At 39.8% G+C, this 19,200-nt stretch overlaps 1 protein-coding gene and 1 pseudogene across 3 annotated transcripts in view; both read left to right on the forward strand.

Annotated features, from left to right (window-relative positions):
• Positions 1-19,200, forward strand: part of PDE4D (phosphodiesterase 4D) — a 1,296,708-nt gene that overhangs the window by 125,509 nt on the left and 1,151,999 nt on the right. The window lies entirely within an intron of this gene.
• Positions 14,750-18,787, forward strand: LOC123824961 (annotated as a pseudogene).

Consider the following 19,200-nt stretch of genomic DNA (forward strand, 5'->3'; position numbering starts at 1 on the left):
ATAATTTTTTAAAAATTTATTTCTTTATTTTTTAATTACAGTTAGCATATAATATCAGTTTCAGGTGCTCAACATAATGCTTCCATTTCTGTTACCCATTTTCTAAACACATAGCTTTCACTCTCAAGGTCAATTCAAGACCCAGGATAACTGCCTGAGTTCCTCATAGCAACTCCCCATTCCAGCCAACAGGTAGTCCTTCCTTTCCCAGAAGCTCATACAATACTTCCTCTTGCATCTCATAGAACAGAATTCAGTCACTTGACCTTACTTAGCTGCAAGAGAGGCTGGTAAGTTATCTCTCTTGCCAAGCAGCAATATGTGTAGCTAAGAATATTTGGATTCTTTTACTAAGGAAGAAGGAGAGAGTGGGTATTTGGTAAGCAACTCATGATCTTTGCCACAAAGGCTGAGCCAGGCAGAGCTTACATACTATGCTCTACCACCAGAAACAGAGTTTCTTTCTTTTACTTCTGGGTGATACAGAAAGCTAGAGTAGTTTCCAGAGAATAATGCCAAGACTGGCTGAGCACCCACACAGCTGTGTGAGATTGGCAATAGCAACTGAAGCCTTTTTATCTGCCTATTACAGAGTTTAATTAACTGAAAATGATAGCAGGTGTACATGGGAATTCTTTGGCATTCCACCTGTATCTAGTCTCTCAAACAATTGCCTGCATTGACTGAAGCTCTAAAAAGGTTCTAAGAAGAGGAAACAGTAGGAATCTTTTTGAGGTCAGTCATTAAGAAGTCTATTTAGGTCTTTTTAGAGCTACAGAATCCTAAACCTGAATAAAGACAATTTGACTACTGTAAAAAGACTAAATTATAATGTTTTGTTTGTCCCAAACAGTTTAAGAAAAAAAAGGGTCAGCATTTGCAAATTGGTTGACTTTATATATATTCGAATAATTAGATCATTTGGCAACACCCACCCTGCATTCCTGCATATTGACAACCTCCTGGGGCTGAGCAGTGACTGTCCCTTTCAGATGGGGCCTGTGTTTGCTGGCTCTCAACCATCTGCATATTTTTGATATGTCTGGCCTTCCTTCCACTTGTTTATGTAATCTGCTGGGCATCTGTAAGCATCTATGCTTTGCCCCTTGCCGGGGATGGCTCAGAAGCCAGGGCATGGGCGGGTGGGGTGGTTGCTGGCCTGCCTCAGTCACTGAGTGGGTGGCATGTGTGGAGGACTCCTGAACTGGAGAGATGAGAAGGATTTATGTGAAAGCTGGAGTCCTACAAGGAAAGAGCCTGAGAAGAAGGGCTTCAAGGCTCTTCCAGTTGGAAGACTTGAGGGATTACCCATGGGAAGACACATAATTGCACCCTCTTGGTATCTGGTATCTCAAGACTGAATGGGCTTGACTTGAGGCCATGGTTTACAAAGCTACAGCCAGAATATGACAGTGGATTACAGCCAAGTTGTTTCAACATAGGTGGGTTGAACTCCATGGTGTTTTGGAGTGATAATTGGCCAGGGTAATATTTTCAGGTTGTGGTTCTAACAGATGGTGCTGTTGAAATTCTTCCCTACAATCTCCAGGGATGACTCTGTAGCCTTACTTTGGCGGCTTATTTGAGTGGTTCATAACTCAAGCCTATATTCCAACTGGTTGGCAATCTTTTCTTGACATTGTTATCTGAGTAGTAGGCATTAAATTTTTTTTTAAGACAGAGATACACAGTTGCTTCCCAAGACACCTTTACCCTAACACAGTACTGATGCTTTTATGTACATCTTTGCAACCCTTGAATATGCCCTTGAAAATCACTTTAATTTTAGCATGCTAAAGATGAAGAAGAAAGAACCCTTAAAAAGCCGCAGGATTCAGATACTTCTTATTTATAAAAAGAAACATGGGTTCTTCAAATGATGTTGGACTGAATAATTTGAAGAAACATCATTTTCATCATTTAAAGTTTTATTTAGGAACCATGTTTGTAAATTTCAGATAGAATCTCTGTGCCTTCTCCCAACCTAAGTAGGTCATTCAAATGGCATTTGAGTCCTTGGACTTTACTTGCAATGAAATCTTTTAGTTCTGCATTAGACAGTAAATGTCAATCATTGAAAGTGGCATCATTCTGATCTCTAAGTCTGCCCACTACTGAATGCTACACATAAAAAAAAAAAATACTTCATACCTTGAGAAACACATGCAATCTGTGTTTTACTTTCCTTAGATATGAGGTATGTAATTGTAAGATCTGATTTTATTCATTATAATGGGAAACCTTCATGGACATGGACAACAGTGTGGTGATTTCGAGGGCAGGGAGGGATATGAGGGGGATAAATGGTGGTGGAAAAAGAATACAATAAACATGCATTTTAAAAGTAACTGAGAAACTCACAGCATTTTAATTAGCAATGGTGACATAAATAACATCAGTTTTATTTCAGTTCTTCGAGTTTTAATTTTTTCTTGGGTATATTTAATTGATATGAAAACAGCCATACAGGGTTTACTCAAGGTTAATTTTTCTAGTACTTGTAATCAGACGCATTCAGTGGCTGAGGTATAGTGTATTAAACTACAATCTGCCCATGAATAATTTGCTCTATACTTGGTGTTGCCACTAGTATTTATCATGGCTGTACCCTAAAAACTTCAACATTTTCCTATTGTGCTGTGCTCTGCTCTATACCATAGTTTGCTTGTTTGGTTCTAAATGTACTTTGTAGTATTGGGTTTTACTTTATTTATTTCCACATAGTTTAGGGAACTTACCTTAATGATACACTTTTATATCTAAATTACAATTAATACCACTTGGAATATTTCTTTGAATCTTCTCCAAATTTGAATCTTAGAAAAATAAAGTTATAGATTCTGTTTCAGATAGCAGTTACATATCTATTTGGAATTTCTTTCCATTCCAAATCCAGTATAGGGCATTGAGGCTAATATCTACATTTTTCTATTTTATATATGTATATATATACATATATATATGTTTTTGTCTTTCAAATGTATATTCAGTTACAAAATAATACAAGTTTCTTAAAGCTTTTAAAAATAAAATAGAGACAAAAGAAAAAGGAGGAAAAGAGAAGAAAGAACAAATATTTTAGAGATCCATTAAGTCATTGTTTTGGAAATTGAATTTTGAGCAATTGGACTTAAAATTATTTTGTGAGAATTTTTTTCCCTAATGTACATATAACTATTCCATCAAGGAATGTGTCATAGATTACTTAGGCTATTTCTAACATTTATTTTTTCTACTAAAACTAATGCTGGAAACATTTCCTTATTTTAAATTTTTAAAAATTAGAATTCCAAAGGTAGATTTACTAGCTCCAGGGATATATTTCATTTAATATTACTTTGCTGGAAGCACAGGCATATTTCCTAATACACTCTCTGGAATTTCTTCGTGTGTGGGCATCAGATAAGAAGTTGGGAGGAGAAACAATGGAAGAGGAAGAAGAAATGATAATAACCATTGCAGAGTTTTGTTACCAGGTCTTGTTTGCTAACTGAAAAGAAAGGCTTTGCTGGCATCAGAGGAGACAGTTTGAATGAGCTTGTCCCACACCTGTGTCTTTCCTTTTGGTCCTAATGGTCCAGAGACAACACCAAGACTTCTGAGGTTTTATTGAGACAAGTCAGTTAGCAAACACTTGAGAGTTTACTGTGTACTTTGCAGGGCATGTGGGCATATCTTGCAGCAAAGTAGGCAGGTACTCGTCTGGGGCTTGCCCACTCAATGTGAAAGGCAGTGATTAATCTGTTGGGCTAATTGTGATTACTCCAAAATCAATGGAAAACAACTGAGGAGGTAACTCAGGGTCCTGATTACAGTTCTTTGGCGGTCTGGAATAATGCTGAATCTTCATTCTGCAATCTATCTCCTTGATGGCTTTTGGTTTTCTTTCCTTTGTTTCACTTCTTCCAAGTACGGAAACTGAACTACTCAGGGGGCACAAAATTATTCCCTGGGGTGTGTCAATTCTTAAGTTCTTTTATTTTTCATTTCATGTATTTATTTATTTTTTAACCTTTTTTAAAATTGTTGTTCAAGTACAGTTTTCTGCTTTTCCCCCTACCCCTCCCCACGACCCCAGCCCTCCCCACCTCCCTCCCCTGTTTAGATTCTTAAGTTCTTTAGGCAATGAAAATGAATTAAATAAAATGTTGTGTATGTGTGAAGGGGAATTAAAGAAGGTTGTTAATGATTAAAAAAAAACAACAGCTTTCATACTTGTAAAGGTTGAGAACCACCTGTCTATACTGTGGACAGATGAGGAGTAGGAAGAAGAGATGGTGCTTTGTGCATCTCAGATCCCTTGGGGTGGGGGGGGGCTCACAGATGTATTCATTCTGCTCTAACCTCTTGTGCAGTTTGGCTCTTCTGCAATGGGTATCATCCTAGGTCCTCAGGGGGCTGATGCTACCAGGCTAGAGCCTGGTTTCAGAAGTGTATTTAGCTCTCTGGATTTGTGCTTTGCCATTGATTCTGATGTCTGAGCATTTTCTTTCTGAATTTAATATCTGCATTTAAATACTTAAAAATATTCACCGTTTTCCCCCTACCAAAACAAGTATTATTGATATGCCTGTGAGAGAAGAGGAGTCCTTTCAGTATTGCTGGAAATAAAATGAGCAATCCATTCTCTTCATAGCAGCCAGGGTGATCTTTTAAGATATAAAGCAGATCTCATCAGTCCTCTGCTTAAAACCTTCATAGCTTTTCATTGATCTTAGAGTAAAAGAAAATTCCTTACCATTTCCTACAACTGTCTACATCATCTGGTTCCTACTGATCTTCTTTCTTAACCATTCTTTCTCCTGCTCATTGACTTCCAGCCACACCGGACTTGGGCCTTCTCCCTGTTTCTTGAACTAGCCGAACTCATTCCTGCTGGGGGCCTTTGAGCTGGCCGCTTCCTCTGCCTGGCTGCCTGGGATCAGTCAGGTCGCAGCCCAAATGTCCTCCTCAGAAAGACCTTCGCTGCCTGCCCACTCTACTGAAAGTAGCACATTTTTCCCTCACGCAGTCACTAATCCATCGCCCTGATTATCTGCCCGAAATAATTTTGTTGTTTATTTTTTCACTCATTTACAATTCAGAATATAAACTCTATGGGAAAAGGGACCTCCTTTCTCTAGTTCACTGCTTCAGGCTCACGACTAACAGTGCCAAGAAATGCATGTTTGGGATGAATTAAATAATTATCTGCATCATGTCATTCCCAAAGTTGGCAGAATATCACTACTGAAATTTTATTGATAAGGGAAACTGGAATATAGAAAAATGGAAGGAATACTTAATTAGCATTAAAAGTGCAATGGTTTCTTAGAACACATTAAAATCACGGGCTGTCAAGGAACATGTGTAAAGGACACACGGGGGTAGGATGAGGGTGGGAGGGGGGATGGTGGGTGGGGGGGAGTGGGGGGGAGAAAATGGAGGCAACTGTACTTGAGCAACAATAAAAAGAATAAAATCATGGTATGTTAGAACAAAAAAGGATGTTTGTTTCCCTTAGCTCAGACTCTTGTTTTACAGATGGAAAAACTGAGACTCTGAGATTCTGTGAGTGGTAGAGCTGAGGCCTGGTGATATATCTCCTGATTCCTACCTCGTGAGTGCTGCTTACTGTCTCCTGAGTCATGGCCACTGCCCAGTGGATTGGGCGAAGGAATGAATATTAGGGTGGCTGTTTGCTCTGGATTTTACAAAACCATGGGAAACAGACGGAATGTAACTTCCTGTCCTTTGTTAAAGAGGCAGTAAATAACATTACCACATTACCACTATCCCTACCTTATTTGTGGTTTTGTTTTTGGCACATTCAGTTACTCATGGTCCACAGTGGCTCCACAATATTAAATAAAAAATTCAGAAGCACACAATTCACAAATTTTAAATTGTGTGCCCACTCTGAGTAGTGTGATGAAATCTCACAAGTTCTGCTCTGTCCTGTCCAGGACGTGAATCGCGTCTCCATGCTGTATGCGCTCCCTGCTGGCTAGACACTGAGTAGCCACCTTGGTTATCGGATTGACTTGCAGGACTGCAGAGCCTGTGTTCAAGTCATCCTTGTTTACTTAACAACGGCCCCGAAGTGCAAGTGCAGTGATGCTGGCAATTAGGATATACCAAACAGAAGCTGTAAACTACTTCCTTGGAGTAATAGGATGAGCACAGGATATTTTTTTAATTTTATTTATTTATTTTTAGAGAGGGAAGGGGGGAGAGAGAGAGAGAGAAACATCAATGTGTGGTTGCTGGGGGTCATGGCCTGCAACCCAGGCATGTACCCTGACTGGGAATTGAACCTGTGACACTTTGGTTTCGCAGCCCGCGCTCAATCCACTGAGCTACGTGAGCCAGGGCTTGAGCACAGGATATTTTTTGAGAGAGAGACCACAATCACATAACTTTTATTATAGTATATTGTTATAATTGCTCTTTTCTGTTATTAGATTTTGTTAATCTCTTAATGTGCCTAATTTATAAATTAAACTTTATTATAGGTATGTATGTGCAGGAAAAAAACATAGTATATATAAGGTTCAGTATGTCAATTAACGGTTATTGGCACCAATTTAGCACCAACAGGAACCCCCAATTTGGGTGCTGTGGAGAAGGAAACAGCTCAATTTGATGCAGCATGGCTGTGAAAACAGCACAGTGGTGAGGCTGCCCTGGGGCCGAGTCTTTCTACAGCTGGGAAGCTCTGCTCAGCGATGGTCTACTGTCTACTCCCAGGGTATATCTTGGATGTTTCAGCTCTAGCTGGGGAGACTCAGTTTTCAGTCTTTTGTGGAAAGTGTGCTCCTCAAGCCAGAGGGGAGCTGGCTCATATGGACCGAAGTCCCCAACCCATTCCTTGCAATTTGCTTGGTTCAAAAGGTACTGTCCTGATGGGTCTGAATAGAGCCACTCTGGCCAGATCTGCATAGCTCCAATTGGATGGGAAATCCTCAGTCCTATTGGTTGAAATAGAATTCCAGTAAGTTCTTTGTAAGGGCTGGCTCAGATGCAGAAACACAGTGCAAATGCAGCCAGTGTACTGTGTGGCTGTTGCATTCAAAATGACTGAGTGAGTAGAGCAACCAATCTGTGTCAAATTTTGTGTCAAGCTTGTACATTTTTCCAGGGATTCTATTCAGATGATTCAGAAGGCTGTAGCCATGGGCAACTGGTGATTGGCACCTTTATCATGACAACCCACCCATTCATGCATCACATCTTGTGCAGAATTTTTTGGTGAAACATCAGATCACCCAGGTGACAAAGCCCCCCTACAGCCCAGATTTGGTGCTCTGTGGCTTTCCCAAAACTATAATCACCTTTGTGATTTCATGGAAGAGATTTCAGACCATTGATGAGATTCAGAAAAATATGGTGTGGCAGCTGACGGTGATTGAGAGAACTGTGTGAGGTCCCCAGGCACCTACTTTGAAGGGGACTGAGGCATCATTGTCCTATGTACAATGTTTCTTGTATTTTGTATCTTATTCAATAAATATCTCTATTTGTCATATTACATGGCTGGATACCTCTGGAAAGACCTTGTATATTGCAAGATAATTGTTTTGTGGAAACTCATAGGGCTTTATAGGTTCTTCAGTGTGGTCACTTAAACACCTTTGCCTAATATACCATAGATTCAACCATCAGGGATTGGTGTCTAGTTAAGGAAGGGCATGTTATATTCATAGTATATTTTAGCAGTAAACTTTAGGTCCTCAGGACAAATCAAGAACCCAGACTTGTGAACGGAGAGTTCTATTTTTATTGACTTAAATATAGACTTAGACCTCCAAGTAAAGCTCACCATCCAGAGCAAACACCTGGCTATGTTCTTTGGCGGAGAACTCGCAGCAAAATATTAGGTAAGTGACAGCCATTGCTCATGAAGTAGGGGGTAGATAGGAATCCCTTCATATACTTCTAATTTTTTACCTTTACATTGTTTCATTAAGAAATGACAATGTAATCAGCAGTCAAGAGCCCTGGCTTCAGAATTTTTGGAGCCAACTTTGCAGTTTCTAACTATGCAATCTTGAGCAAGCCAACTTTCCATTTTCTCACGTATGAAATGAGAATAGTAATGGTCCAAAAAAGAAAATAAATAAATCATCTTAAGTATTTGAACCAGAGGAAACTCAGTTGGTTATGTGGGTGAGGGAAGAGCTGAGGAGCCAAGCAGGGTCACTAACCACCCAAATACTAGCGTTAGTCGGGAGCAGCAGCCTCTCTGTGATGCAGAGTTAAGTGGCTCTAAGATGATAAAAAATTCCTACTGCTGAGAGTTATTGTGAGAATTACGTGAGGTATTGTATGTACAACACTTAGAACTGTATGTGCCCAGAAACACTACCATTGTGATTATTGTCAGTGTCATTTGCAGAGTAACAACTTATTTTTGTGATGTACTGGGTGCCAGGAGGTTATTTCATTTCTGGTATAGCTTCCTCTTTTGGGGGATCTGCCATGGTCAGGTTGCTAGTCATTTCAGCATTTTCAGTGCCTGGTCAGGCAGAGGTGTTCCACATGCCTCCTTCAATCTCCCGTCCCAATCTGCCTTGTGCTGAGTTCAGTTAGTGTGACAAAACCTAGCTCACAGATGACCAGAACTGAGCCAAGGCCAGTTCTGATGAATCTGGGCAGTTCTGAGAGCACGAGAGCATTCATAAGCCTATGGAAAGACCCTTGCAAATCAACTTTAAAATGAATGATCTTCTCATATATTTTAATTTTTTTGGTCTTGAGTTTAGCTGTGTCCTACAAGACTGAAAGAATACATATTTCCTGGCTGGCGTAGCTCAATGGATTGAGCGCGGGCTGCGAACCAAAGTGTCTCAGGTTCGATTCCCAGTCAGGCCACATACCTGGGTTGCAGGCCACGGCCCCCAGTAACCGCACACTCATGTTTCTCTCTCTCTCTTTCTCCTTCCCGTCCCTCTCTACAAAATTTAATAAATAAAATCTTTTTTAAAAAAGAATATTTATTTTTTTGGTATTAGCCATAACTTGATATTAAATTTATGAAATTAAGGGAAAGATTACATAGCTGCTTCTTTAAAGCACAGTCATTAAATAAAAAATGTCACCCAGACATATCACGAGACTTTGCCAAAGTGTTCCCTTGAGTGGCTTGCCTTTTGAAATCACACTATTTATTGTAGCATTTTGCTAAGTCCTGGGAATTTCCTTCCTGAGAGATTTTTATCAGTATGAAAAATAGCAGCCTTTCTAGGTTTTAAAATATTGTTAGTCTTTTTCACATTGACTTTTCAATTACATTCATTCTCAGAAAGAACGTTTATTGATCTTAAAGGAGTTAAGGGTTGTCTGGTTTTCTTCAGTGCTGTATCCTTCCTGTTTGACACCGGGTCTCACTCAGTGATAATAAAAAAAAATAACAGCTAATAGTTTTGAGTGCTTTCTCCATGTCACTTACTGTTCCTGCATTTTGGGTTCATTTTCTTATTTTAATGCAATGTCTGGACATACAGTGACCTCATGAAACAGGTGCCCTCTTTTAAAGATGAGGAAACTGGAGCTTAAAAGTGAAAAATCTTCTCCAAATTCACATCACCATGCTGCCAGATTCACACTCTTAATCGCTATGTGGTAATATTAATACATTAATGAGAATATTAAACAATAAAGCAAAAATGGAGGGAAAAAGAAGTAAATGCAAAATGAAGTGTGTGAATACCTCAGAATCATAGATTACTAAAATGGCAAAGCAGGAAATAATCTTAAAGCACATGTAGTTCAGCCTCCCCTTTCTACCTCTAAGAAAATTGACTTCCAGGAAAAGAAATGAGCCTTCTGATAATGAAGGAGACTAACCCTCAAGTACCAAGTCTCATATTCTCCTCTGCCTTCCAGGAACATGCAGTTATGACCACATTCCATGCCATTCGCAAGCAGAGGTTGAAAATGTCATCTGTCCTTTACTTTGTTCAAAGAAAGCAAATGCCTTCTTACAGGTTGAAAATGTATTGCTTGTATTTGCTTTGTCTGCTATAATCAGGAAAATAGATACCTAAAGAGGAGCTAAGACCCGTGGGATCCAGCAGCGGCTGCTTGGTGCTCTTCTCTGCCTCTGAATTCATGTGGACCAAACACTGGAGTGGGGTAAAAGGCTTATGAGTCTGTGCTTGGTTGGCAAGTTAACTCCAGAATGCCATCTTCCCTGCATTTTTCAAGGCGGTGCCTAGTTCTGAGTTTCACACATCTTTATCCGGTACTACCCTCTTTTAGATTAGTTTTGGCCTTGGCTCTCTCAGTTTTCTTTCTTTAAAAGAAATGGTGTTATTTTCCCCCATTTATGAAATAACTTTATTTGAATTCCTATAACGTGCCCCAAATTTTTAATGATTAACTTTCATATGTGAAAAACAAGACAGAAAAGAATGCAAAGAAAAATAATATGAATGTGATATTCTAAGTAGATTCCATTTGTTTTACATTAGTATTGATTTTCCTATAAAATTATTCAAAGAGATTTTATTCTTCAGAAAAGTTATTCAAAGGCAAGGTAATTACAACATATTGACTTTGCTTTGTTAATGCTCTGTGTATGGGATTCTTGTGTCAGCTTTAAGGATTAGCAAGGTGGTAAAGATGGAAAGCGTTGTATTTCGAGTTTTTAAATGTCCTTGATGTTTGGTTTTTTGAAGGCTCTAGGAATTTTGACTCTGATGTTTATATTTGAGTCACAACACCTGGGGAGTGGTGATGAGCTACTCTAGAGGTGAGGCCCATGGTGGGAGGAAAAGTACATGATGTGAATCCTGAACCTGCAGAGAATCCCAGTGACAAACGCTCTTCCTTATTCTTCTAGCTCCACCTTGGGGCTAGCATGAACTGACCCTCGTGACCCTGCTCTCCACAAAGCAGACACAAAGCAGCCTTCAGAATCCAGAGGCAGTCTCTTCTGGGAAAGGCAATGACCATAGTCACTGTGATGTGGATAGGAACCCAAGGGCATGAGGAGGGACCCTGGACTAGTGATGTAAGGATGCCTCCCCAGCCCAGGAAGTATGCCCTTGGGTAGGTCATTTGACTACTCTAAGCCCCACTTACTCTTCTGTAATACAACAAGAGTTCAATGATCTCTGTAGCTCTAGAATTTTATGCTTTTAAAAGTTCTTTGAGCCCTGGCTGGCGTAGCTCAGTGGATTGAGCGCGGGCTGGGAACCAAAGTGTCCCAGGTTCGATTCCCAGCCAGGGTACATTCCTGGGTTGCAGGCCATAACCCCCAGCAACCGCACATTGATCTCTCTCTCTCTCTCTCTCTCTTTCTCTCTCCCACTCCCTCCCTTCCCTCCCTAAAAATTAAAAAAAAAAAAGTTCTTTGAAGCATAATAATGAATTCAATAGAAAAAATCATTTTCTATTCAGAACAGTTTTAAGATGTTGCTCTGACTCACTGGATGGTCAATCATAACAAAAAGGGAAGCTCTTTTTCTTCAGTTTTGCATTCCCTTCAGCCAGCACGGTGCTCTATGGTGTACTTGATAACATAAAACAGTTCTCTGGACCAGCGATTTTCAACTGGTGTACCATGAGAATTTTTAAAACATGCAATCCTGACAATATAGTCAGATGCATGGACCTCTTTTCTTTAGACTGTCCAATAAAAATATGACAGCAGCCTACATAGCAATAGCCATCCAGTGTGAATGAATCAAAATTCTACCTATTTTTATCAGATTGGCAAAAAATATATTTTTTGGTGAGCCACAGAATTTTAGTAATTAGTTTATGTGCCATGAGATGAAAAACGTTGAAAATCACTGCCCTAGAGAGCACTTTCACACTGACTTATGAACTAGGTGATAACAGAACTATCAAATAAAAACTCACAGAAGTGTATACGACTAGGAAAATATTCTTCCTTCTTTCTATTTTATACAGAAGAACAAAGACGGATATTTATGTGTTTATGTCCCTTTCTGAGGACAGTTTCCTTGCCTATATTATTATCATTTGTTTTTGTACACAATTGGATTGTTTCAACTTTTCTCTGAACTTTGTAACTTTTCATCATACTTCTTATCAGGAATATTTATAAAGCTCCACTTAAATACCTTACTCTGCAAACTTGACTTGGTCAAAGCCTGCACTGGGCTGCAAATGAGGATATCTTTGAGATACTTATTTGTGTTAAAAAATGATGTAATTGCTTTGTGAAGGGACATAATGGAGCTGTGTTCTGTTCTCTTTCTCTTCAATAACTTAGGAAAGAAAGCTATTGTGATTTTCTGGACAGGTGGGAGGGTTGAAACCTCCCCATGTGCTAGTCACGGTGGAAAGGAGAAACTATTGTATGAGGCGAACATCTGAGGCCGGAGATAAAATTCCCATTATAACCTCTTCAAATATTTCTGCATTTATCTGGGGTAGTAAAACTATCCTCTCCAAAAGTGTAATCCCTTTTCTTCCCGAGCCAAGTAAAACACATTGTGTTTTTCCTCTAGATTAGAAAAAAAAATGATGTGATGCTCCATGCATTCTTTTATTTAGCTTGTCAAACAACTGATAATTCAGACTCTTTGTTTCACACAACGTCAAAAAAGACACGGTGAGCAGAGATCCCCTGAGCGTAGCACTGAGGGCCTGAATCCCTGTTTGGCTCTCTTCAGAGAGCCCACTGGCAGCCTCAGCCATGCTTTGTGCCAGCTCTTAGGCAGCTCCAAAGCCACATGCACATTGATATAATCTTTGGTGGTTTGGGCTGGTTTATAATCTGTCTTACTGAGGTTTAGTTCAAGGCTTTTAGGGCAAGGATCTCCTGTGAGCTGAAATAAAAAGGTCTGATTTGGAAGAGATTTGATCCTGCCAAATGAAAGTGGCACATTTCCAACTGCACATGCTGAGTTGCCTTGGCACACATCCATGTGGAACACAGACGTGCATCAGGCAGCTCCTTTGTGGAAGGCCTGTGCTGAGTGCAAGGGAGAACTGAAAGACAGATGACTACCATGACATATCTACCCTCAAAAAGAACACACCAGATTGGAAAGACAAGCCAGAGATGCACAAAGAGTATCATTCTGTCTAAATGTGATGTCCTATAAGTGGGATGGTATGAAACCCACTGAGTTAGAGAAGAAGAGCTTTTCTTTCCAGCTGTGGGAAACAGCATTAGAAATATCAGTCACGTCCCATTATTAGAAGCTCAGAATAATAACTGTGCTAAAGAGAGTAGTTACTTTGACAGGTGTCATTTTTTTGTATGCCCAGATTCAACCACCTTTCCAAGTTTGGGTGGTTTATTGTGTACAGCCTTGGAAGGAGGCTGTTCTTGCCTCTCTCTGCCTCAGGCAGCCAGTTGGTGGGTATAGTCTTGGGCCCCAGTTTCTGTCAATCAGGTTCTCCTGCTGGGTTTGAATCTGTAGCAAGTGGGTCAATGTCAAGGAACTTCTGAGATGATTCGTGGTGTCCGTGGTGGTATCCAGTGATTTTCAGCAGTGGCAGTAGCAGCATCCCAGTCATTATTCCTGCTGCAGGATGGCTCTTGTGTTTTTTGCTCCTTGGCGTCCAGAGTACCCTGGGTTTGTTTGTGTCCATTTTCTGTATTTGTGCTTTAGCCTCCCATCAATTCTGTGGACCAGCATGACCTTTCAGCAGAGTGCACTTTTTCTGTTTCAGCTAGCCGGAGTCCGTTTGTGTTACAACAAGCAAGAGTTGGGACAGCAACTGAATGACAAGGGCTTTCACCCTTTGTGCTGACCCACCTGTTCAGCTCGTCTTCTGCTTCTTTGCCCTGGGTACTTGTTCTACTCTCTCTAACTGCGTAACTCCCTAGTTTAAAGGCTGAGCTCAAGCATTTTGAATTTTTCCCAAGTTATCAAAGAGAGTTTTGTGCTTGCTATTCTTCCATCTTGTAATTATACAATTTTTAACTCTATGCCTTTTTTAAAAAAAGTTAATGTCTCTTTGTCTACTAGGCAGTGAGTGATTTTTTTTTTCTGGTAGGAACTCTATTTTCTTCTTTGTATTTCTAGAGCCTGGCATAGATCCAGTTAATATTAGATGCATATTGCATGAATGAACAAGTTTGTTTTCAGAGAGGGATATGCTGTTGGAATCGTGCGCTTAAGAAGAACTAAAACTGAAATCGCTGTTGTAGGACATTAACTCTGGTGATACCTTGGATGAAATAAAATGATATAGGAAATGTGTAAGGTCCACCTGAAATTGAGTAGTATACATATATTTTCTACTATTTAAAGTCAGGTTTACTTAGATATTATTTAGTTACAGTAAAATTACTCTTTTTACTGTACAGTTCTATAAATTGTAACGAGTGCTGAATCACGTAAACACCACCAGAATCAAGATATTCGCACAGCTGGATCACTCTAAATATTCCCTTGTGCCCCTTTGTAGCCAACATGTCTTCACGCCCCCAGCTCATGGAAACCACTGATCTGTAAAATTTATATTTTAAGCAGTTAGTATATTTTTTACAACTTTTAAGAACAATGTTTTATTCCTGTGGAAAGGGAAAAGTATAGATGGTAAATTTTTATGTAGATATAGAGTTACTAGAATTTGCAAATTAAAATAGCACATATTTATACTAAAAATTATTCATCATTTAGATGAAATTCTGTTGTCGCTGGGCATCCTGTACTTTATCTGGAAATTCTATTTCAGATGGTTATGGTCACTGCAGGGGCTGCCGAAGTTGAGGTTAAGTGTGAAATTAGCATACAGAGAAGGAAATAAAGAGGAGGAAAATGCGAGGGAAAAGGTCATGCATCAGCAGCAGCAGCAGCCCACTATGAAGATACTTTGGGAGAACATAAAAGGAGATGAGAGGATGAGATTTTTGTATGGAACAAGAAGTTCACTTGATTGTGCACGAATGTTATATGAAGACTGCTCTGAAGACCAAGGTTCTCAGTGTTCCAATTTGTAAATCAATATAAGATTCTATCAAGGCAGCTTGCTGCCAAGCTGTGTTGTGGAGGAGTGCAACTCAGGACGTTATTAGGCGCTCTGAAATAGGTGAAATGCATTCTATGGAAACAGTGAAGCATATGCTGGATTTCCACCCTGAAGAATGTGAACTTTTTGTGAATTATCAGAGAGAGTGTACACTGCTTGCTTTTTCTCCGGATGGCCATACAACAAAAACATATTTGCAGTAAATTATTCTCCTGATTCAAGTGGATAATATTTAAAATGACTGACTTCTGTTTATTTTTACATTATTGCAAGGCTGTCAAACTCATTTTAATGGGGGACACATCAGCCTCCGGTTGCCTTCAAAGGGCTGAATGTAATTTTAGGACTGTATAAATGTATAAATGTAACTCCTTAACTGTTAAAAAGTTGAAATTATACTCTATTGGCTGCACCAGTCTGCATTCCCAAAAACAGTGCAAAAGGGTCCCCCTTTGTTCACATCCTCGCCAGCACTTGTTGTTTGTTGATTTATTGATGATAGCTATTCTGACAGGTGAGAGGTGGTATCTCACTGTGGTTTTAATTTGCATTTCTCTGATTAGTGACATTGAGCATCTTTTTATATGTCTATTGGCCATCTGTATGTCCTCTTTGGAGAAGTGTGTATTCAGGTCCTTTGTCCATTTTTTTTATTGGATTGTCTGGTTTTTTTGGTGTTAAGTTTTACAAGCTCTTCATAAATTTTGGATATTAATCCCCTGACCCAGTAATTCCACTTCTGGGAATTTATCTGAAGAAACCTTAAACACTGATTTGAAAGAATATAAACACCCCTATATTCATTGCAGTGTTATTTACAATAGCCAAGATCTGGAAGCAGCCCAAGTGTTCATGAGTAGATGAGTGGATAAAGCAACTATGGTACATTTACACAATGGGATACTACTTGGCTATAAAAAAAAGAAGGAAATTTTACCCTTTGCAATAGCATGGATGGACCTGGAGAACGTTGTGCTAAGTGAAATAAGCTAGTTAGAGAAAGACAAATACCATGTGATTTCACTCATATGTGGAATCTCATGAACAAGCTGAACTAATAAGTAAAATAGAGACAGACTCATAGATAGAGAGCAGGCTGACAGCTCTAGTGGGTGGAGGAATTGGGCAAAAAAGAAAAAGGACTCATGGAAATGGACAACAGTGTGGTGATTGGTGGGGGGAGGGAGTTTAAGGATGATAAATGGTAATGGAAAAAAATACAGTAGCCCCCCCCCCCCATGGTTTACCATCTTCTATCAGTTAATGATTTACAAATAGCATCTTTGTCCCCCTAGGTTTGGAGATGTAAATTATGGGAAGCATGGAAAAGAGGGGATTTGTGATAGGCATCTTTGATTTCTTATCACATAAACATGGGTGTCTACTTATGCTCTATGAGTAGAGTCTTTTGTGTATCTTACTCTAAAATGCTGTGACTGGAAGGGACCTTGAAGGTCATCTTGTTTAGTGGTGTTTAACCTTTTATTTTGTTTTTAAGTGGAATTTATTTTTAAAGTCTCATGAAATACACAGATATAAAGCAGACATAAGTTGAACAGCTCTGATAGAAACAGAGTTAGGGAGTCCAGGGTTTTATCAATTCCCCCTTTTTTCTCTATGCTTATTTGGGAAGGATCAGAATCACTGAAAACTAAAGCAGGAAAAGTCACACACATGTTTTCAAAGAACCAGGTCCCTCTCCTTCAGAGTTATTTCCACCACCCCAGATCTGTTAGCTCAGCAGCCCTCTGGGGACAGTGGCTTTGGTATCCTGGGCATGTGCCTCCTAAAACAGGAATCCACATGGGACATAGATCAAGGACTCTGCAGATGGGGAATGAGAGGACATGTCTTGTGTAAACCCACTGACAGGGCTTGGCATAGATTCAGAGCAGGAGATGATTCAGATATTTTGATGCTTAATGACATTACCCTGTAGTTGCTGAAATACTGGCAATCTTGCCTGAGATCTGTAATGTGATTTATAATAACTATTCTATCCACCCCCCACAACCTGAGAAGATGAGCAAGTTAATACTGTTAGTTCTAAAATTGAAAGATGATAATTATTAGGTGGGTTCACTGAGAGCTGGACTGTGGTGGGCTGTTATCAGGTTGGAAGCAGTTATTAATAGGACACTATTAATCACCTGGGATTGCATATGAGGTATCCAAATTTGCCTTTTCATGATGCATATAGGACATGTTTATATAACCACGTCTTCAAGAAGATAAAATTGATATTTAGGCAACAGAAAAATTTAAAGTGATCTTTCTATTATATCAGACTTGGGGAAGAAAAAGCATATGGACAAATTCACATTGGGAAGGCATGACCACATCCAGTTATAATAGTGTTGGCTGATGATGTCATTGTGCGGCAGTGACTTGATACTGATGCATGTTACATGAGTTGGGCAGGAAGGGTGACCCTGGTGGCATAACTCTCTTGCATGTACAAGTCATGAGGGAATCATCTGGACTGGATATTGGCCCACACTGCATTTTCGTATATTCTCTCTTTTCTCCTCTTCCTATCCTCCCCTTCCCTCTTCTCTTCTCCTTCATGATTGGTTTCAGCTAGACCATTCCCATCACATAGTGTCGTTGCCTATTTCAGTTTTTTTTTGATAGAAATGCTCCTCACCCTCTGCTCTGTCTATAACAGGGGTTCTTTACCTGAGGAATAAAGATGAAATCTAGGGCATCGATGAAACTGGATGGGGAAAACTGTGTCATTATTATTGTGAATGTGTTACTGAAATTTAACATTTTCTTCAATTATCAACTGGTAGCAAACCACAGGAGTATTAGTAGTACCTACCCATAGTTTTTCATGAATGAAATCACAGTATTCTCATGTCATATTGCAGTTACAGGTATCTCTACATGTTGTTTGTGTGCATATTTTTAAATTATGGTAGTTTATTTGGCAAGCTGCTGGGCCTTATAATTCAATGTGTTGATTAAAGAAGCATATGTATTCTTATTTTACACATTTGTTTTGAAAATATTTAAAATATACAGTCAGTTCTACTCTAGTGCAATATCTATGTTCCTAAAATCACACTATGAAAGTCACAGGGTTCATGGGAAACATGGAGTTCAAGGCGTAACACTCAAAACTTTGCCAATAAAATGCTTGTGTTAGGCTTCTGTCTTTTTATGATAAAATGGTAGCACATTATATATGGTTATATGTTGTGTTTAAGAAATATATAAATTCACCTTTCGCCTCTGTGGCAGCAACCATGAGTATGCCTCAGGCTTCAGAAGAGGCTTGCTTCCGGTGTCCTCCTTTGTGGCAAAAGAAGGTCTGGTTGGACCCCAATGAGACCAATGAAATCACCAATGCCAACTCCTGTCAGCAGTTTCAGAAGCTGATCAAAGATGGGCTGATCATCTGGAAGCCTGTAACTGTACATTTCCAGTCTCCATGCTGGAAAAATACCCTGGTCCGCAGGAAGGGCAGGCCTATGGGCATCAGTAAGTGGAAGGGTACTACTGCCAGTGCTTGAATGCCTGAGAAAGTGACCTGGATGAGGAGGATGAGAATTCTTTGCTGGCTACTCAGAAGATATGTGAATCTAAGAAGATTGACAGCCACATGTGCCACAGCCTGGACCTAACAGTGAAGGGTAACGTGTTAAAAAACAAGCCAATTCTCATGGAACACTTCCACAAGCTGAAGGCAGACAAGGCTCGCAAGAATCTTCTGGCTGACCAGCCTGAGGCCCACAGATCTAAGAGCAAGGCAGCTCACGAGAACCGGGAAGAGCACCTCCAGGCCAGCAAGGAGGAAATCATCAAAACCCTGTCCGAGAAGGAAGAGATCAAGCAGTAAAACTCCACCTCTCTTACCTGTACATAGTGGCCTTGGCAATTACATGGATCAGTCATTGAATAAAAAGTAGCCTCATCTACCCACAAAAAAAGAGAAAGAAATACATAAATTCATAGGTACTAGAATAAATACGGTACCTCACCCTGAAAAATACCTGAAATGTGGTATGGTCAAGTCTTGTGAGTTATTGTGAAACGGGGTGGTTTGAACTCAGATGGAAAGTTGTAGCAGTAGCAACAGGTGGGATGGGTACAGCTGACAATATCTGTGGTGAACTGGGGAATTGGTAGAAGTTTGGGGCGGAGGTGCCTGTGTGTTTTGTGTACTCCTATGTGGCTAGGTTCAGAGGGTACTGATTTTGCATTCACCATGCACTTTTTGTGGATGGAATGATGCATAAGCAAACATAATAT

This window comes from Phyllostomus hastatus, unplaced genomic scaffold (assembly GCF_019186645.2).
Source record: "Phyllostomus hastatus isolate PE091 unplaced genomic scaffold, TTU_PhHast_1.1 phas_contig_58, whole genome shotgun sequence".
Classification (NCBI taxonomy): domain Eukaryota; kingdom Metazoa; phylum Chordata; class Mammalia; order Chiroptera; family Phyllostomidae; genus Phyllostomus; species Phyllostomus hastatus.